Here is a 23,017-nt window from a genome sequence, read left to right on the forward strand (position 1 = left end):
ATTATTTTCACACCTTTTCAGGCTCTTAATGTTTTTGAACACAGCTTCATGCTCCTCCTATTTTTCAGACAGTTTAATGCTCCTCATGTATTTCAAACCTTTTGAAGCTCGTCATATATTTCACATCTTCTCAGGCTCTTCATGTTTTGAACACCGTTTCATGCTCCTCCTATTTTTTAGACCGTTTTATGCTCCTCATAATTTTGACACCTTTTGAAGCTCTTCATATTTTTCACAACTTTTCAGGCTCTTCATATTTTTCAACACCGTCTCATTCTACTCCTATTTTTCAGACCGTTTCATGCTCCTCATGTATTTCACACCTTTTGAAGCTTTTCATATTTTTCACACCTTTTCAGGCTCTTCATGTTATTCAACACCGCTTCATGATCTTCCTATTTTTCAGTCCATTTCATGCTCCTCATATTTTTGACACCTGTTGAAGTTCTTCATAATTTTCCACCATTTCAGCTCTTCAAGTTTTTCAACACCACTTCATGCTCCTCCTATATTTCAGAGCGTTTCATGCTCCTCATATTTTTGACACCTTTTGAAGCTCTTCATATTTTTCACACCTTTTCAGGCACTTCATATTTTTCAACACCGCTTCATGCTCCTCCTATTTTTCAGATCGTTTCATGCTCCTCATATTTTGACACCTTTTGAAGCTCTTCATATTTTTCACAAGTTTTCAGGTTCTTCATGTTTTTCAACACCGCTTCATGCTCCTCCTATTTTTCACACCGTTTCATGCTCCACATATATTTGACACGTTTTGAAGCTCTTCATATTTTTCACACCTTTACAGGCTTTTTATGTTTTTGAACACCACTTCATGCTGCTCCTATATTTCATACCTTTTGAAGCTCTTCATATTTTTCACACCTTTTCAGGCTCTTCATGTTTTTCATCACCACTTCATGCTCCTCCTATTTTTCAGACCGTTTCATGCTCCTCATGTATTTCACACCTTTTGAAGCTCTTTAAATTTTTCACACCTTTTTAGGTTCTTCATGTTTTTGAACACGATTTCAGGCTCCTCCTATTTTTCGGACTGTTTCATGCTCATCTAATTTTTGACACCTTTTGAAGCTCTTCATATTTTTCACACCTTTTGAATCTCTTCATATTTGTCAAACGTTTTCAGGCTCTTCATGTTTTTCAACACCCCTTCTTGCTCATCCTATTTTTCAGATCGTTTCATGCTCCTCATATTTTTACACGTTTTGAAGCTCTTCATATTTTTCACACCTTTTCAGGCTCTTCATGTCTTTGAACACCGTTTCATCCTGCTCCTATTTTTCAAATCGTTTCATGCTCCTCATATTTTTGACAGATTTTGAAGCTCTTCATTATTTTCACACCTTTTGAAACTCTTCATATTTTTCAAACGTTTTCAGGCTCTTCATGTTTTTCCACACCGCTTCATGCTCCTCCTATTTTTCAGATAGTTTCATGCCCCCTTTATTTTTGACACCTTTTGAAGCTCTTCATATTTTTCAAACCGTTTCAGGCTCTTCATGTTTTTCAACACCGCTTCATGCTCCTCCTATTTTTCAAACCGTTTCATGCTCCTCATATTTTTGACACCTTTTGAAGCTCTTCATATATTTCACACCTTTTCCACCTCTTCATGTTTTTCAACACTGCTTCTTGCTCCTCCAATTTTTCAGACCGTTTCATGCTCCTCCTATTTTTGATACCTTTTGAAGCTGTTCATATATTTCACACCTTTTCAGGCGTTTCATGGCTTGAAAACCGTTTCATGCTCGTCATATTTTGACAGTTTTTGATGCTCTTCATATTTTTCACAGCTTTTCAGGCTCTTCATGTTTTTCAACACCACTTCATGCTCCTATTTTTCAGACCGTTTCCTGCTCCTCATATTTTTGACACATTTTCAAACTCTTCATATTTTTCACACCTTTTCAGGCTCTTCTTGTTTTTCAACACCGCTTCATGCTCCTCGTATTTTTCAGACAGTTTCATGTGCCTCCTCTTTTTAACACCTTTTGAAGGTCTTCATATTTTTCACACCTTTTCAGGCTCTTCATGTTTTTCCGCACCGCTTCCTGCTCTTCCTTTTTTTCAGACCGTTCCATGCTCCTCATATTTTTGACAGCTTTTGAAGCTCTTCATATTCTGCACACCTTTTCAGGCTCTTTATGTTTTTCAACACCACTTCATGCTCCTCCTATTTTTCAGACCGTTTAATGCTCCTCTTATTTTTGACACCTTTTGAAGCTCTTCATATTTTTCAAACCTCTTCAGGTTCTTCATATTTTTCAACACCGCTTCATGCTCCTCCTATTTTTCAGATAGTTTCATGCCCCCTCTATTTTTGTCACCTTTTGAAGCTCTTCATATTTTTCAAACCTTTTCAGGCTCTTCATGTTTTTCAACACCTCTTCATGCTCCTCCTATTTGTCAAACCGTTTCATGCTCCTCATATTTTTGACACCTTTTGAAGCTCTTCATATATTTCACACCTTTTCCACCCCTTCATGTTTTTCAACACTGCTTCTTGCTCCTCCAGTTTTTCAGACCGTTTCATGCTCCTCCTATTTTTGATACCTTTTGAAGCTGTTCATATATTTCACACCTGTTCAGGCGTTTCATGTCTTGAACACCGTTTCATGCTCCTCATATTTTGACAGTTTTTGATGCTCTTCATATTTTTCACAGCTTTTCAGGCTCTTCATGTTTTTCAACACCACTTCATGCTCCTATTTTTTAGACCGTTTCCTGCTCCTCATATTTTTGACACATTTTCAAACTCTTCATATTTTTCACACCTTTTCAGGCTCTTCTTGTTTTTCAACACCGGTTCATGCTCCTCCTATTTTTCATACCGTTTCATGCTCCTCATATTTTTGACACCTTTTGAAGCTCTCCATATTTTTCAAACCTTTTCAAGCTCTTCATGTTTTTAAACAGAGCTTCATTTTCCTCCTATTTTTCAGACCGTTTCATGCTCCTCATATTTTTGACACCTTTTGAAGCTCTTCATATTTTTCAACCTTTTCTTGCTTTCCATGTTTTTGAACACCGTTGCATGCTCCTCATATTTTTGACACCTTTGAAACTCTTCAAAATTTTGACACCTTTTGAAGCTCTTCATATTTTTCAAACCTTTTCAAGCTCTTCATGTTTTTCAACACCGCTTCATTTTCCTCCTATTTTTCAGACCGTTTCATGCTCCTCATATTTTTGACACCTTTTGAAGCTCTTCATATTTTTCATACCTTTTCAGGCTCTTCATGTCTTTCAACACCGTTTCATGCTCCTCCTATTTTTCAGACCTTTTAATGCTCCTCACATTTTTGACACCTTTTGTAGTTCTTCATATATTTCACACATTTTCAGGATCTTTATGTTTTTCAACAACACTTCATGCTCCTCCTATTTTTAAGACCGCTTCATGCTCATCTCATTTTTCACACTTTTGAAACGGTTCATATATTTCACACCTTTTGAAGCTCTTCATATTTTTACAAGTTTTCAGGTTCTTCATGTTTTTCAACACCGCTTCATGCTCCTCCTATTTTTCAGACTATTTCATGCTCCACATATTTTTGACACGTTTTGAAGCTCTTCATATTTTTCACACCTTTTCAGGCTTTTTATGTTTCTGAACACCGCTTCATGCTGCTCCTATATTTCACATCTTTTGAAGCTCTTCATTATTTTCACACCTTTTCAGGCTCTTAATGTTTTTGAACACAGCTTCATGCTCCTCCTATTTTTCAGACAGTTTAATGCTCCTCATGTATTTCAAACCTTTTGAAGCTCGTCATATATTTCACATCTTCTCAGGCTCTTCATGTTTTGAACACCGTTTCATGCTCCTCCTATTTTTTAGACCGTTTTATGCTCCTCATAATTTTGACACCTTTTGAAGCTCTTCATATTTTTCACAACTTTTCAGGCTCTTCATATTTTTCAACACCGTCTCATTCTACTCCTATTTTTCAGACCGTTTCATGCTCCTCATGTATTTCACACCTTTTGAAGCTTTTCATATTTTTCACACCTTTTCAGGCTCTTCATGTTATTCAACACCGCTTCATGATCTTCCTATTTTTCAGTCCATTTCATGCTCCTCATATTTTTGACACCTGTTGAAGTTCTTCATAATTTTCCACCATTTCAGCTCTTCAAGTTTTTCAACACCACTTCATGCTCCTCCTATATTTCAGAGCGTTTCATGCTCCTCATATTTTTGACACCTTTTGAAGCTCTTCATATTTTTCACACCTTTTCAGGCACTTCATATTTTTCAACACCGCTTCATGCTCCTCCTATTTTTCAGATCGTTTCATGCTCCTCATATTTTGACACCTTTTGAAGCTCTTCATATTTTTCACAAGTTTTCAGGTTCTTCATGTTTTTCAACACCGCTTCATGCTCCTCCTATTTTTCACACCGTTTCATGCTCCACATATATTTGACACGTTTTGAAGCTCTTCATATTTTTCACACCTTTACAGGCTTTTTATGTTTTTGAACACCACTTCATGCTGCTCCTATATTTCATACCTTTTGAAGCTCTTCATATTTTTCACACCTTTTCAGGCTCTTCATGTTTTTCATCACCACTTCATGCTCCTCCTATTTTTCAGACCGTTTCATGCTCCTCATGTATTTCACACCTTTTGAAGCTCTTTAAATTTTTCACACCTTTTTAGGTTCTTCATGTTTTTGAACACGATTTCAGGCTCCTCCTATTTTTCGGACTGTTTCATGCTCATCTAATTTTTGACACCTTTTGAAGCTCTTCATATTTTTCACACCTTTTGAATCTCTTCATATTTGTCAAACGTTTTCAGGCTCTTCATGTTTTTCAACACCCCTTCTTGCTCATCCTATTTTTCAGATCGTTTCATGCTCCTCATATTTTTACACGTTTTGAAGCTCTTCATATTTTTCACACCTTTTCAGGCTCTTCATGTCTTTGAACACCGTTTCATCCTGCTCCTATTTTTCAAATCGTTTCATGCTCCTCATATTTTTGACAGATTTTGAAGCTCTTCATTATTTTCACACCTTTTGAAACTCTTCATATTTTTCAAACGTTTTCAGGCTCTTCATGTTTTTCCACACCGCTTCATGCTCCTCCTATTTTTCAGATAGTTTCATGCCCCCTTTATTTTTGACACCTTTTGAAGCTCTTCATATTTTTCAAACCGTTTCAGGCTCTTCATGTTTTTCAACACCGCTTCATGCTCCTCCTATTTTTCAAACCGTTTCATGCTCCTCATATTTTTGACACCTTTTGAAGCTCTTCATATATTTCACACCTTTTCCACCTCTTCATGTTTTTCAACACTGCTTCTTGCTCCTCCAATTTTTCAGACCGTTTCATGCTCCTCCTATTTTTGATACCTTTTGAAGCTGTTCATATATTTCACACCTTTTCAGGCGTTTCATGGCTTGAAAACCGTTTCATGCTCGTCATATTTTGACAGTTTTTGATGCTCTTCATATTTTTCACAGCTTTTCAGGCTCTTCATGTTTTACAACACCACTTCATGCTCCTATTTTTCAGACCGTTTCCTGCTCCTCATATTTTTGACACATTTTCAAACTCTTCATATTTTTCACACCTTTTCAGGCTCTTCTTGTTTTTCAACACCGCTTCATGCTCCTCGTATTTTTCAGACAGTTTCATGTGCCTCCTCTTTTTAACACCTTTTGAAGGTCTTCATATTTTTCACACCTTTTCAGGCTCTTCATGTTTTTCCGCACCGCTTCCTGCTCTTCCTTTTTTTCAGACCGTTCCATGCTCCTCATATTTTTGACAGCTTTTGAAGCTCTTCATATTCTGCACACCTTTTCAGGCTCTTTATGTTTTTCAACACCACTTCATGCTCCTCCTATTTTTCAGACCGTTTAATGCTCCTCTTATTTTTGACACCTTTTGAAGCTCTTCATATTTTTCAAACCTCTTCAGGTTCTTCATATTTTTCAACACCGCTTCATGCTCCTCCTATTTTTCAGATAGTTTCATGCCCCCTCTATTTTTGTCACCTTTTGAAGCTCTTCATATTTTTCAAACCTTTTCAGGCTCTTCATGTTTTTCAACACCTCTTCATGCTCCTCCTATTTGTCAAACCGTTTCATGCTCCTCATATTTTTGACACCTTTTGAAGCTCTTCATATATTTCACACCTTTTCCACCCCTTCATGTTTTTCAACACTGCTTCTTGCTCCTCCAGTTTTTCAGACCGTTTCATGCTCCTCCTATTTTTGATACCTTTTGAAGCTGTTCATATATTTCACACCTGTTCAGGCGTTTCATGTCTTGAACACCGTTTCATGCTCCTCATATTTTGACAGTTTTTGATGCTCTTCATATTTTTCACAGCTTTTCAGGCTCTTCATGTTTTTCAACACCACTTCATGCTCCTATTTTTTAGACCGTTTCCTGCTCCTCATATTTTTGACACATTTTCAAACTCTTCATATTTTTCACACCTTTTCAGGCTCTTCTTGTTTTTCAACACCGGTTCATGCTCCTCCTATTTTTCATACCGTTTCATGCTCCTCATATTTTTGACACCTTTTGAAGCTCTCCATATTTTTCAAACCTTTTCAAGCTCTTCATGTTTTTAAACAGAGCTTCATTTTCCTCCTATTTTTCAGACCGTTTCATGCTCCTCATATTTTTGACACCTTTTGAAGCTCTTCATATTTTTCAACCTTTTCTTGCTTTCCATGTTTTTGAACACCGTTGCATGCTCCTCATATTTTTGACACCTTTGAAACTCTTCAAAATTTTGACACCTTTTGAAGCTCTTCATATTTTTCAAACCTTTTCAAGCTCTTCATGTTTTTCAACACCGCTTCATTTTCCTCCTATTTTTCAGACCGTTTCATGCTCCTCATATTTTTGACACCTTTTGAAGCTCTTCATATTTTTCATACCTTTTCAGGCTCTTCATGTTTTTGAACACCATTTCATGCTCCTCCTATTTTACAGACCGTTTCTTTCTCCTCATATTTTTGACACCTTTTGAAGCTCTTCATATATTTCACACCTTTTCAGGCTTTTCATTATTTTCAACACCACTTCATGCTCCTCTTATTTTTCAGACCGTTTCATGCTCATCTCATTTTGACACCTTTTGAAGCTCTTCATGTTTTTCACATCTTCTGAAGCTCTTCATATTTTTCACAAATTTTCAGGCTCTTTATGATTTTCAACACCGCTTCATGCTCCTCTTATGTTTCAGACCGTTTCATGTTCATCTCATTTTGACACCTTTTGAAGCTCTTCATATTTTTCATATTTTTGAAGTTCTTCATAATTTCACACGTTTTCAGACTCTTCATGTTTTTCAACACCGCTTCATGCTCCTCCTATTTTTCAAACCGTATCATTCTCCTCATATTTTTCACACCTTTTGAAGCTCTTCGCATTTTTCACACGTTTTCAGGCTCTTCATGTTTTTCAACACCACATCATGCTCCTTCTATTTTTCAGAGAGTTTCATGCTCCTCATATATTTCACACATTTTGAAGCTCTTCATATTTTTCACACCTTTTCAGGCTCTTCATATTTTTGAACACTTCTTCATGTTCCTCCTATTTTTCAGACCGTTTCATGCTCCTCATATTTTTGAAACCTTTTGAAACTTTTCATATTTTTCACACCTTTTCAGGCTCTTCATGTTTTTCAACACCACTTCATGCTCCTTTTTTGCAGACCTTTTCATGCTATTCATATTTTTGACACCTTTTGAAACTCTTCATATTTTTCACACCTTTTCAGGCTCTTCATGTTTTTCAACACCGCTTCATGCTCCTCCGATTTTTCAGTCCGTTTCATGCTCCTCATATTTGTGACACCTTTTGAAGCTCTTCATATTTTTCACACCTTTTCGGGCTCTTCATGTTTTGAACACCGCTTCATACTCCTCCTATATTTCAGACAGTTTCATGCTCATCTCATTTTTGACACCTTTTGAAGCTTTCCATATTTTTCACAACTTTTCAGGCTCTTCATGTTTTTGAACACCTCTTAATGCTAATCCTATTTTTCAAACCATAACATGCTCCTCATATTTTTCACACCTTTTGAAGCTCCTCCTATTTTTTACACCTTTTCAGGCTCTTCATGTTTTTGAACACCACTTCATGCTCCTTATATTTTTCAGAGTGTTTCATGCTCCTCATGTATTTCACACCTTCTGAAGCTCTTCATATTTTTCACACCTTTTCAGGCTCTTCATGTTTTTCCACACCACTTCATGCTTCTCCTAAATTTCAGCTCTTTCATGCTCCTCATGTATTTCACACCTTTTGAAGCTTTTCATATTTTTCACACCTTTTCAGGCTCTTCATGTTTTTCAACACCGCTTCATGCTCCTCCTCTTTTTCAGACCGTTTCATGCTCCTCATATTTTTGACACCTTTTGAAGCTCTTCATATTTCTCACACCTTTTCAGGCTCTTCATGTTTTTCAACACCGCTTCATGCTCCTCCTATTTTTCAGACCGTTTCATGCTCCTCATATTTTTGACACCTTTTGAAGCTCTTCATATTTTTCACACCTTTTCAGGCTCTTCATATTTTTGAACACCGCTTCATGCTCCTCCTATTTTTTAGACCGTTTCATGCTCCTCATATTTTTCACACCTTTTGAAGCTCTTCATATTTTCACACGTTTTCAGACTCTTCATGTTTTTCAACACCGCTTCATGATCCTGCTATTTTCAGACCGTTTCATGCTCCTCATATTTTTCACACCTTTTGAAGCTCTTCATATTTTTCACACCTTTTGAGGCTCTTCATATTTTTCATATTTTTGAAGCTCTTCGTATTTTTCACACCTTTTCAGGCTCTTCATATTTTTGAACACCGCTTCATGCTCCTCCTATTTTTCAGAGAGTTTCATGCTCCTCATGTATTTCACACCTTTTGAAGCTCTTCATATTTTTTACACCTTTTCAGGCTCTTCATGTTTTTCCACACCACTTCATGCTTCACCTAATTTTCAGCTCTTTCATGCTCCTCATGTATTTCACACCTTTTGAAGCTTTTCATATTTTTCACACCTTTTCAGTCTCTTCATGTTTTTCAACGCCGCTTCATGCTCCTCCTCTTTTTCAGACCGTTTCATGCTCCTCATATTTTTGACACCTTTTGAAGCTCTTCATATTTTTCAAACCTTTTCGGGCTCTTCATGTTTTGAACACCGCTTCATACTCCTCCTATATTTCAGACAGTTTCATGCTCATCTCATTTTTGACACCTTTTGAAGCTTTTCATAGTTTTCACAACTTTTCAGGCTCTTCGTGTTTTTGAACACCTCTTCATGCTAATCCTATTTTTCAAACCATAACATGCTCCTCATATTTTTCACACCTTTTGAAGCTCTTCATATTTTTTACACCTTTTCAGGCTCTTCATGTTTTTGAACACCACTTCATGCTCCTTATATTTTTCAGAGAGTTTCATGCTCCTCATGTATTTCACACCTTCTGAAGCTCTTCATATTTTTCACACCTTTTCAGGCTCTTCATGTTTTTCCACACCACTTCATGCTTCTCCTAATTTTCAGCTCTTTCATGCTCCTCATGTATTTCACACCTTTTGAAGCTTTTCATATTTTTCACACCTTTTCAGGCTCTTCATGTTTTTCAACACCGCTTCATGCTCCTCCTCTTTTTCAGACCGTTTCATGCTCCTCATATGTTTGACACCTTTTGAAGCTCTTCATATTTCTCACACCTTTTCAGGCTCTTCATGTTTTTCAACACCGCTTCATACTCCTCCTATATTTCAGACAGTTTCATGCTCATCTCATTTTTGACACCTTTTGAAGCTTTTCATAGTTTTCACAACTTTTCAGGCTCTTCATGTTTTTGAACACCTCTTCATGCTAATCCTATTTTTCAAACCATAACATGCTCCTCATATTTTTCACACCTTTTGAAGCTCTTCATATTTTTCACACCTTTTCAGGCTCTTCATGTTTTTGAACACCGCTTCATGCTCCTCGTATTTTTCAGACCGTTTCATGCTCCTCATATTTTTCCCACCTTTTGTAGCTTTTCATATTTTTAACACCTTTTCAGGCTCTTCAAGTTTATCAACACCACTTCATGCTCCTCCTTGTTGCAGACCGTTTCATGCTCCTCATATTTTTGACACCTATTGATGCTCTTAATATATTTCACACCTTTTCAGGCTCTTCATTTCTTCCACACCACTTCATGCTCCTCATATTTTTCAGGCAGTATCATGCTCCTCATATTTTTCACATCTTTTGAAGCTCTTCATATTTTTCACACCTTTTTAGGCTCTTCATATTTTTCAACACCATTTCATGCCGCTTCTATTTTTCAGACCGTTTCATGCTCCTCATATTTTTCACAACTTTTGAAGCTCTTCATATTTTTCACACCTTTTCAGGCTCTTCATGTTTTTCCACACCACTTAATGCTTCTCCTAAATTTCAGACCGTTTCATGTTCCTCATGTATTTCACACCTTTTGAAGCTCTTCATATTTTTCACACCTTTTCATGCTCTTCATGTTTTTGATCACCGTTTCATGCTCCTCCTTTTTTTTCAGACCGTTTCATGCTCCTCATATTTTTCACACCTTTTTAAGCTCTTCATGTTTTTCACACCTTTTCAGCCTCTTCATGTTTTTGAACACCACTTCTTGCTCCTTTTATTTTTCAGAGAGTTTCATGCTTCTCATGTATTTCACACCTTTTGAAGCTCTTCATATTTTTCACACCTTTACAGGCTCTTCATGTTTTTGAACACCGTTTCATGCTCCTCCTATTTTTCAGACCGTTTCATGCTCCCCATATTTTTGAGACCTTTTGAAGCCCTCATATATTTCACACCTTTTCAGGCTCTTCATTTTTTTCAACACCACGTCATGCTCCTCCTATTTTTCAGACCCCTTTATGCTCTTCTCATTTTTGACACCTTTTGAAGCTCTTCATATTTTTCACACCTTTTGAAGCTCTTCATATTTTTCACACCTTTTCAGGCTCTTCATGTTTTTCAACACCGCTTCATGCTCCTCCTATTTTCAGACCGTTTCATGCTCCTCATATTTTTCACACATTTTGAAGCTCCTCCTATTTTTCACAACCTTTCACGCTCTTCATGTTTTTCAACACGACTTCATGATCCTCCTATTTTTCTGACAGTTTCATGCTCCTCCTATTTTTCAGCACGTTTCATACTCCTCCAAATTTTCAGACCCTTTCATGCTCCTCGTATTTGTCACACCTTTCGAAGCTCTTCATATTTTTCACACCTTTTCTGGATCTTCATGTTTTTGAGCACAGCTTCATGCTCCTCCGATTTTTCAGACCGTTTCATGCTCCTCATATATTTCACACCTTTTGAAGCTCTTCATATTTTTCACAGCTTTTCAGGATCTTCATGTTTTTCAACACCATTTCATGCTGCTCCTATTTTTCAGACCGTTTCATGCTCCTCATATTTTTGACACCTTTTGAAGTTCTTCATATTTTTCAAAACTTTTCAGGCTCTCCATGTTCTTGAACACCGCTTCATGCTCCTACTATTTTTGAGACCGTTTCATGCTCCTCATTTATTTCACACCTTTTGAAGCTCTTCATATTTTTCAAGGCTTTTCATGCTCTTCATGTTTTTGAACACCGCTTCATGCTCCTCCTATTTTTCAGACCGTTTCATGCTCCTCATTTATTTCACACCTTTTGAAGCTCTTCATATTTTTCAAGCCTTTTCAGGCTCTTCATGTTTTTGAACACCGCTTCATGCTCCCCCTTTTTTCAGACCGTTTAAGCTCCTCATGTATTTGACACCTTTTGAAGCTCTTCATATTTTTCACACGTTTTCAGGCTCTTCATGTTTTTGAACACCGCTTCATGCTCCACCTATTTTTCAGACCGTTTCATGCTTCTCATTTTTGACACCTTTTGAAGCTCTTCATATTTTTCACACCTTTTCAGGCTCTTCAGGTTTTTCAACACGGCTTCATGCTCCACCTATTTTTCAGACCGTTTCATCCTCCTCATATTTTTGACACCTTTTGAAGCTCTTCATATTTTTCACACCTTTTCAGGCTCTTCAAGTTTTACAACACCACTTCATGCTCCTCCTATTTTTCAGAGAGTTTCATGCTCCTCATGTATTTCACACCTTATGAAGCTCTTCATATTTTTCACACCTTTTCAGGCTCTTCATGTTTTTCACACGTTTTCAGGCTCTTCATGTTTTTCAACACCGCTTCATAATGCTCCTATTTTTCAGACTGTTTCATGCTCCTCATATTTTTGACACCTTTTGAAGCTCTTCATGTTTTTCACACCTTTTCAGGCTCTTCATGTTTTGCAACACAACTTCATTCTCCTAGTATTTTTAAGACCGTTTCATGCTCCTCATATTTTTGACACCTATTGAAGCTCTTCATATTTCTCACGCCTTTTCAGTTTCTTCATGTTTTTCAACACCGCTTCATGCTGCTTCTATTTTTCAGACCGTTTCATGCTCCTCATATTTTTCACATCTTTTGAAGCTCTTCATATTTTTCACACCTTTTGAAGCTCTTCATATTTTTCACACGTTTTCAGGCTCTTCATGTTTTTCAACACTGCTTCATGCTGCTTCTGTTTTTAAGACCGTTTCATGCTCCTCATGTTTTCACACCTTTTGAAGCTCTTCATGTTTTTCACACCTTTTGAAGCTCTTCATATTTTTCACACCTTTTCAGGCTCTCATGTTTTTCATCACCGTTTCATGCTGCTTCTGTTTTTCAGACCGTTTCATGCTCCTCATATTTTTCACACCTTTTGAAGCTCTTCATATTTATCACACCTTTTCAGGCTCTTCATGTTTTTAACACCACTTCATGCTCCTCATATTTTTCAGACCGTTTCATGCCCCTCATATTTTTGACACCTTTTGAAGCTCTTCATATTTTTCACACTTTTCAGGCTCTTAATGTTTTTCAACACAACATAATGCTCCTCCTATTTTTCAGACTGTTTCATGCACCTCATATTTTTGATACTTTTAGAAGCTCTTCATATTTTTCACACCTTTTCATGCTCTTCTAGTTTTTCAACACCATTTCATGCTCCTCCAATTCCTCAGACCGTTTCATGCTCCTCATATTTTTGACACATTTAGAAGGTATTCATATTTTTCACACCTTTTCAGGCTCTTCATTTTTCAACACCACTTCATGCTCCTCCTATTTTTCAGACCGTTTCATGCTCATCTCAGTTTTGAAACGTTTTGAAGCTCTTCATATTTTCACACCTTTTGAAGCTCTTCATATTTTTCACAACTTTTCAGGCTCTTCTTGTATTTGAACACCGATTCATGTTCCTCCTATATTTCAGGCCGTTTAATGCTCCTCATGTATTTCACACATTTTGAAGCTCGTCATATTTTTTACACCTTTTCAGGCGCTTCATGTTTTTGAACAACGCTTCATGATCCTCTTATTTTTCAGATCATTTCATGATCTTCATATTTTTTACACTTTTTGAAACTCTTCATATTTTTCACACCTGTTCAGGCTCTTCATGTTTTTCCACACCACCTCATGCTTCACTTAATTTTCAGACGTTTCATGCTCCTCATGTATTTCACACCTTTTGAAGCTCTTCATATTTTTCACACCTTTTCATGCTCTTCATGTTTTTCAACACAGTTTCATGCTGCTTCTATTTTTCAGACCGTTTCATGCTCCTCATATTTTTCACACCTTTTAAGCTCTTCATATTTTTCACACCTTTTCAAGCTCTTTGTGTTTTTCAACACCGTTTCATGCTGCTTCTATTTTTCAGACCGTTTCATGCTCCTCATATTATTCACACCTTTTGAAGCTCTTCATATTTTTCACACCTTTTCAGGCTCTTCATGTTTTTGAACACAGCTTCATGCTCCTCCTATTTTTCAGACCGTTTCATGCTCGTCATATTTTTGACACCTTTTGAAGCTCTTCATATTTTTCACACCTATTCAGGCTCTTCATGTTTTTGAACACCGTTTCATGATCCTCCTATTTTTCAGACCGTTTCATGCTCATCTCATTTTTGACACCTTTTGAAGCTTTTCCTAATTTTCACTACATTTTAGGCTCTTCATGTTTTTGATCACCGCTTCATGCTCCTCCTATTTTTCAGAGAGTTTCATGCTCCTCATGTATTTCACAACTTTTGAAGCTCTTCATATTTTTCACACTTTTTCAGGCTGTTCATGTTTTTGAACACCGCTTCATGATTCTCCTATTTTTCAGACCGTTTCATGCTCTTCATATTTTTGACCCATTTTGAAGCTCTTCATATTTTTCACACCTTTTCAGGCTCTTCATGTTTTTCCACACCACTTCATGCTTCTCCTAATTTTCAGACCGTTTCATGCTCCTCATATATTTCACACCTTTTGAAGCTCTTCCTATTTTTCACACCTTTTCAGGCTCTTCATGTTTTTGACGACCGCTTAATGCTCCTCTTATTTTTCAGACCGTTTGATGCTCCTCATATTTTTGACACCTTTTGAAGCTCTTTCTATTTTTCACAACTTTTAGTGACTTCATATTTTTCAACACCTTTTCATGATCTTCCTATTTTTCAGACCGTTTCATGCTCATCTCATATTTGACACCTTTTGAAGCTTTTCATATTTTTGACAACTTTTCAGGCTCTTCATGATTTTGAAAACAGCTTCATGCTCCTCCTATTTTTCAAAGAGTTTCATGCTCCTCATGTATTTCACACGTTTTGAAGCTCTTCATATTTTTCACACCTTTTCAGGCTGTTCATGATTTTCCACACGACTTCATGCTTCTCCTATTTTTCAGCCCGTTTCATTCTCCTCATGTATTTCACATCTTTTGAAGCTCTTCATATTTTTCAAACCTTTTCAGGCTCTTCGTGTTTTTGATCACCGTTTCATGCTCCTCCAATTTTTCAGACCTTTTCATGCTCCTCATATTTTTGACAAATTTTGAAGCTCTTCATATTTTGCACACCTTTTCATTCTCTTAATATTTTTCAACACCACTTCATGCTCCTCCAATTTTTCAGTCCGTTTCATGCACATCTCATTTTTGACACCTTTTGAAACTATTCATATTTTTCACACCTTTTCAGGCTCTTCATGTTTTTGAACACCGCTTCATGCTCCTCGTATTTTTCAGACCGTTTCATGCTCCTCATATTTTTCCCACCTTTTGTAGCTTTTCATATTTTTAACACCTTTTCAAGCTCTTCAAGTTTATCAACACCACTTCATGCTCCTCCTTGTTGCAGACCGTTTCATGCTCCTCATATTTTTGACACCTATTGATGCTCTTAATATATTTCACACCTTTTCAGGCTCTTCATTTCTTCCACACCACTTCATGCTCCTCATATTTTTCAGGCAGTATCATGCTCCTCATATTTTTCACATCTTTTGAAGCTCTTCATATTTTTCACACCTTTTTAGGCTCTTCATATTTTTCAACACCATTTCATGCCGCTTCTATTTTTCAGACCGTTTCATGCTCCTCATATTTTTCACAACTTTTGAAGCTCTTCATATTTTTCACACCTTTTCAGGCTCTTCATGTTTTTCCACACCACTTAATGCTTCTCCTAAATTTCAGACCGTTTCATGTTCCTCATGTATTTCACACCTTTTGAAGCTCTTCATATTTTTCACACCTTTTCATGCTCTTCATGTTTTTGATCACCGTTTCATGCTCCTCCTTTTTTTTCAGACCGTTTCATGCTCCTCATATTTTTCACACCTTTTTAAGCTCTTCATGTTTTTCACACCTTTTCAGCCTCTTCATGTTTTTGAACACCCCTTCTTGCTCCTTTTATTTTTCAGAGAGTTTCATGCTCCTCATGTATTTCACAACTTTTGAAGCTCTTCATATTTTTCACACTTTTTCAGGCTGTTCATGTTTTTGAACACCGCTTCATGATTCTCCTATTTTTCAGACCGTTTCATGCTCTTCATATTTTTGACCCATTTTGAAGCTCTTCATATTTTTCACACCTTTTCAGGCTCTTCATGTTTTTCCACACCACTTCATGCTTCTCCTAATTTTCAGACCGTTTCATGCTCCTCATATATTTCACACCTTTTGAAGCTCTTCCTATTTTTCACACCTTTTCAGGCTCTTCATGTTTTTGACGACCGCTTAATGCTCCTCTTATTTTTCAGACCGTTTGATGCTCCTCATATTTTTGACACCTTTTGAAGCTCTTTCTATTTTTCACAACTTTTAGTGACTTCATATTTTTCAACACCTTTTCATGATCTTCCTATTTTTCAGACCGTTTCATGCTCATCTCATATTTGACACCTTTTGAAGCTTTTCATATTTTTGACAACTTTTCAGGCTCTTCATGATTTTGAAAACAGCTTCATGCTCCTCCTATTTTTCAAAGAGTTTCATGCTCCTCATGTATTTCACACGTTTTGAAGCTCTTCATATTTTTCACACCTTTTCAGGCTGTTCATGATTTTCCACACCACTTCATGCTTCTCCTATTTTTCAGCCCGTTTCATTCTCCTCATGTATTTCACATCTTTTGAAGCTCTTCATATTTTTCAAACCTTTTCAGGCTCTTCGTGTTTTTGATCACCGTTTCATGCTCCTCCTATTTTTCAGACCTTTTCATGCTCCTCATATTTTTGACAAATTTTGAAGCTCTTCATATTTTGCACACCTTTTCATTCTCTTAATATTTTTCAACACCACTTCATGCTCCTCCAATTTTTCAGTCCGTTTCATGCACATCTCATTTTTGACACCTTTTGAAACTATTCATATTTTTCACACCTTTTCAGGCTCTTCATGTTTTTGAACACCGCTTCATGCTCCTCGTATTTTTCAGACCGTTTCATGCTCCTCATATTTTTCCCACCTTTTGTAGCTTTTCATATTTTTAACACCTTTTCAAGCTCTTCAAGTTTATCAACACCACTTCATGCTCCTCCTTGTTGCAGACCGTTTCATGCTCCTCATATTTTTGACACCTATTGATGCTCTTAATATATTTCACACCTTTTCAGGCTCTTCATTTCTTCCACACCACTTCATGCTCCTCATATTTTTCAGGCAGTATCATGCTCCTCATATTTTTCACATCTTTTGAAGCTCTTCATATTTTTCACACCTTTTTAGGCTCTTCATATTTTTCAACACCATTTCATGCCGCTTCTATTTTTCAGACCGTTTCATGCTCCTCATATTTTTCACAACTTTTGAAGCTCTTCATATTTTTCACACCTTTTCAGGCTCTTCATGTTTTTCCACACCACTTAATGCTTCTCCTAAATTTCAGACCGTTTCATGTTCCTCATGTATTTCACACCTTTTGAAGCTCTTCATATTTTTCACACCTTTTCATGCTCTTCATGTTTTTGATCACCGTTTCATGCTCCTCCTTTTTTTTCAGACCGTTTCATGCTCCTCATATTTTTCACACCTTTTTAAGCTCTTCATGTTTTTCACACCTTTTCAGCCTCTTCATGTTTTTGAACACCCCTTCTTGCTCCTTTTATTTTTCAGAGAGTTTCATGCTTCTCATGTATTTCACACCTTTTGTAGCTCTTCATATTTTTCACACCTTTACAGGCTCTTCATGTTTTTGAACACCGTTTCATGCTCCTCCTATTTTTCAGACCGTTTCATGCTCCCCATATTTTTGAGACCTTTTGAAGCCCTCATATATTTCACACCTTTTCAGGCTCTTCATTTTTTTCAACACCACGTCATGCTCCTCCTATTTTTCAGACCCCTTTATGCTCTTCTCATTTTTGACACCTTTTGAAGCTCTTCATATTTTTCACACCTTTTGAAGCTCTTCATATTTTTCACACCTTTTCAGGCTCTTCATGTTTTTCAACACCGCTTCATGCTCCTCCTATTTTCAGACCGTTTCATGCTCCTCATATTTTTCACACATTTTGAAGCTCCTCCTATTTTTCACAACCTTTCACGCTCTTCATGTTTTTCAACACGACTTCATGATCCTCCTATTTTTCTGACAGTTTCATGCTCCTCCTATTTTTCAGCACGTTTCATACTCCTCCAAATTTTCAGACCCTTTCATGCTCCTCGTATTTGTCACACCTTTTGAAGCTCTTCATATTTTTCACACCTTTTCTGGATCTTCATGTTTTTGAGCACAGCTTCATGCTCCTCCGATTTTTCAGACCGTTTCATGCTCCTCATATATTTCACACCTTTTGAAGCTCTTCATATTTTTCACAGCTTTTCAGGATCTTCATGTTTTTCAACACCATTTCATGCTGCTCCTATTTTTCAGACCGTTTCATGCTCCTCATATTTTTGACACCTTTTGAAGTTCTTCATATTTTTCAAAACTTTTCAGGCTCTCCATGTTCTTGAACACCGCTTCATGCTCCTACTATTTTTGAGACCGTTTCATGCTCCTCATTTATTTCACACCTTTTGAAGCTCTTCATATTTTTCAAGGCTTTTCATGCTCTTCATGTTTTTGAACACCGCTTCATGCTCCTCCTATTTTTCAGACCGTTTCATGCTCCTCATTTATTTCACACCTTTTGAAGCTCTTCATATTTTTCAAGCCTTTTCAGGCTCTTCATGTTTTTGAACACCGCTTCATGCTCCCCCTTTTTTCAGACCGTTTAAGCTCCTCATGTATTTGACACCTTTTGAAGCTCTTCATATTTTTCACACGTTTTCAGGCTCTTCATGTTTTTGAACACCGCTTCATGCTCCACCTATTTTTCAGACCGTTTCATGCTTCTCATTTTTGACACCTTTTGAAGCTCTTCATATTTTTCACACCTTTTCAGGCTCTTCAGGTTTTTCAACACGGCTTCATGCTCCACCTATTTTTCAGACCGTTTCATCCTCCTCATATTTTTGACACCTTTTGAAGCTCTTCATATTTTTCACACCTTTTCAGGCTCTTCAAGTTTTACAACACCACTTCATGCTCCTCCTATTTTTCAGAGAGTTTCATGCTCCTCATGTATTTCACACCTTATGAAGCTCTTCATATTTTTCACACCTTTTCAGGCTCTTCATGTTTTTCACACGTTTTCAGGCTCTTCATGTTTTTCAACACCGCTTCATAATGCTCCTATTTTTCAGACTGTTTCATGCTCCTCATATTTTTGACACCTTTTGAAGCTCTTCATGTTTTTCACACCTTTTCAGGCTCTTCATGTTTTGCAACACAACTTCATTCTCCTAGTATTTTTAAGACCGTTTCATGCTCCTCATATTTTTGACACCTATTGAAGCTCTTCATATTTCTCACACCTTTTCAGGTTCTTCATGTTTTTCAACACCGCTTCATGCTGCTTCTATTTTTCAGACCGTTTCATGCTCCTCATATTTTTCACATCTTTTGAAGCTCTTCATATTTTTCACACCTTTTGAAGCTCTTCATATTTTTCACACCTTTTCAGGCTCTTCATGTTTTTCAACACTGCTTCATGCTGCTTCTGTTTTTAAGACCGTTTCATGCTCCTCATGTTTTCACACCTTTTGAAGCTCTTCATGTTTTTCACACCTTTTGAAGCTCTTCATATTTTTCACACCTTTTCAGGCTCTCATGTTTTTCATCACCGTTTCATGCTGCTTCTGTTTTTCAGACCGTTTCATGCTCCTCATATTTTTCACACCTTTTGAAGCTCTTCATATTTATCACACCTTTTCAGGCTCTTCATGTTTTTAACACCACTTCATGCTCCTCATATTTTTCAGACCGTTTCATGCCCCTCATATTTTTGACACCTTTTGAAGCTCTTCATATTTTTCACACTTTTCAGGCTCTTAATGTTTTTCAACACAACATAATGCTCCTCCTATTTTTCAGACTGTTTCATGCACCTCATATTTTTGATACTTTTAGAAGCTCTTTATATTTTTCACACCTTTTCATGCTCTTCTAGTTTTTCAACACCATTTCATGCTCCTCCAATTTCTCAGACCGTTTCATGCTCCTCATATTTTTGACACATTTAGAAGGTATTCATATTTTTCACACCTTTTCAGGCTCTTCATTTTTCAACACCACTTCATGCTCCTCCTATTTTTCAGACCGTTTCATGCTCATCTCAGTTTTGAAACGTTTTGAAGCTCTTCATATTTTCACACCTTTTGAAGCTCTTCATATTTTTCACAACTTTTCATGCTCTTCTTGTATTTGAACACCGATTCATGTTCCTCCTATATTTCAGGCCGTTTAATGCTCCTCATGTATTTCACACATTTTGAAGCTCGTCATATTTTTTACACCTTTTCAGGCGCTTCATGTTTTTGAACAACGCTTCATGATCCTCTTATTTTTCAGATCATTTCATGCTCTTCATATTTTTTACACTTTTTGAAACTCTTCATATTTTTCACACCTGTTCAGGCTCTTCATGTTTTTCCACACCACCTCATGCTTCACTTAATTTTCAGACGTTTCATGCTCCTCATGTATTTCACACCTTTTGAAGCTCTTCATATTTTTCACACCTTTTCAAGCTCTTTGTGTTTTTCAACACCGTTTCATGCTGCTTCTATTTTTCAGACCGTTTCATGCTCCTCATATTTTTCACACCTTTTGAAGCTCTTCATATTTTTCACACCTTTTCAGGCTCTTCATGTTTTTGAACACAGCTTCATGCTCCTCCTATTTTTCAGACCGTTTCATGCTCGTCATATTTTTGACACCTTTTGAAGCTCTTCATATTTTTCACACCTATTCAGGCTCTTCATGTTTTTGAACACCGTTTCATGATCCTCCTATTTTTCAGACCGTTTCATGCTCATCTCATTTTTGACACCTTTTGAAGCTTTTCCTAATTTTCACTACATTTTAGGCTCTTCATGTTTTTGATCACCGCTTCATGCTCCTCCTATTTTTCAGAGAGTTTCATGCTCCTCATGTATTTCACAACTTTTGAAGCTCTTCATATTTTTCACACTTTTTCAGGCTGTTCATGTTTTTGAACACCGCTTCATGATTCTCCTATTTTTCAGACCGTTTCATGCTCTTCATATTTTTGACCCATTTTGAAGCTCTTCATATTTTTCACACCTTTTCAGGCTCTTCATGTTTTTCCACACCACTTCATGCTTCTCCTAATTTTCAGACCGTTTCATGCTCCTCATATATTTCACACCTTTTGAAGCTCTTCCTATTTTTCACACCTTTTCAGGCTCTTCATGTTTTTGACGACCGCTTAATGCTCCTCTTATTTTTCAGACCGTTTGATGCTCCTCATATTTTTGACACCTTTTGAAGCTCTTTCTATTTTTCACAACTTTTAGTGACTTCATATTTTTCAACACCTTTTCATGATCTTCCTATTTTTCAGACCGTTTCATGCTCATCTCATATTTGACACCTTTTGAAGCTTTTCATATTTTTGACAACTTTTCAGGCTCTTCATGATTTTGAAAACAGCTTCATGCTCCTCCTATTTTTCAAAGAGTTTCATGCTCCTCATGTATTTCACACGTTTTGAAGCTCTTCATATTTTTCACACCTTTTCAGGCTGTTCATGATTTTCCACACCACTTCATGCTTCTCCTATTTTTCAGCCCGTTTCATTCTCCTCATGTATTTCACATCTTTTGAAGCTCTTCATATTTTTCAAACCTTTTCAGGCTCTTCGTGTTTTTGATCACCGTTTCATGCTCCTCCTATTTTTCAGACCTTTTCATGCTCCTCATATTTTTGACAAATTTTGAAGCTCTTCATATTTTGCACACCTTTTCATTCTCTTAATATTTTTCAACACCACTTCATGCTCCTCCAATTTTTCAGTCCGTTTCATGCACATCTCATTTTTGACACCTTTTGAAACTATTCATATTTTTCACACCTTTTCAGGCTCTTCCGGTTTTTCAACACCGCTTCATGATCCTCCTATTTTTCAGACCGTTTCATGCTCCTCATATTTTTACACCTTTTGAAGCTCTTCATATATTTCACACCTGTTCAGGCTCTTCATGGTTTTCAACACAACTTCATGCTCCTCGTATTTTTCAGACCGTTACATGCTCCTCATATTTTTGACACCTTTTGAAGCTCTGCATATATTTCACACATTTTCAGGCTCTTCATGATTTTCAACACCACTTCATGCTCCTCCTATTTTTCAGACCGTTTCATGCTCATCTCATTTTTGACATATTTTGAAGCTCTTCATATTTTTCACACTTTTTGAAGCTCTTCATAATTTTCATATTTTTGAAGCTCTTCATATTTTTCACACTTTTTCAGGCTCTTCATGTTTTTCAACAACTCTTCAGGCTCCTCCTATTTTTCAGACCCTTTCATGCTAATCTAATTTTTGGCACTTTTTGAAGCTCTTCATACTTTTCACACCTTTTAAGTCTCAGCATGTTTTTGATCACCTTTTCATGCTCCTCCTGTATTTCACTCCTTTTGAAGCTCTTCATATTTTGCACAAATTTTCAGGTTCTTCTTGTATTTGAACACAGCTTCATCCGCCTCCTATTTTTAAGAGGGTTTCATGCTCGTCATATTTTTGACACCTTTTGAAGCTCTTGTTATTTTTCAAAACTTTTGAAGCTCTTCATATTTTTCACACGTTTTCAGGCTCTTCATGTTTTTCAACACTGCTTCATGCTCCTCCTATTTTTCAGACCGTTTCATGCTCCTCATATTTTTGACATCTTTTGAAGCTCTATATATTTTTCACACCTTTTCAGGCTCTTCATGTTTTTGAAAACCGCTTCATGCTCCTCCTATTTTTCAGAATGTTTCATGCTCCTCATATTTTTGACATCTTTTGAAGCTCTTCATATTTTTCACACATTTTCAGGCTCTTTATGTTTTTGAACACCGCTTCATGGTCCTCCTAATTTTCAGAACTTTTCATGCTCCTCATATAATTCACACCTTTTGAAGCTCTTCATATTTTTCACACCGTTTCAGGCTCTTCATGTTTTTCAACACCGTTTCATGCTCCTCCTATTTTTCAGACCGTTTCATGCTCCTCATAATTTTGACACCTTTTGAAGCTCTTCA

The sequence above is a fragment of the Dama dama genome, chromosome 32 (genome assembly GCF_033118175.1).
Source record: "Dama dama isolate Ldn47 chromosome 32, ASM3311817v1, whole genome shotgun sequence".
Lineage (NCBI taxonomy): Eukaryota > Metazoa > Chordata > Mammalia > Artiodactyla > Cervidae > Dama > Dama dama.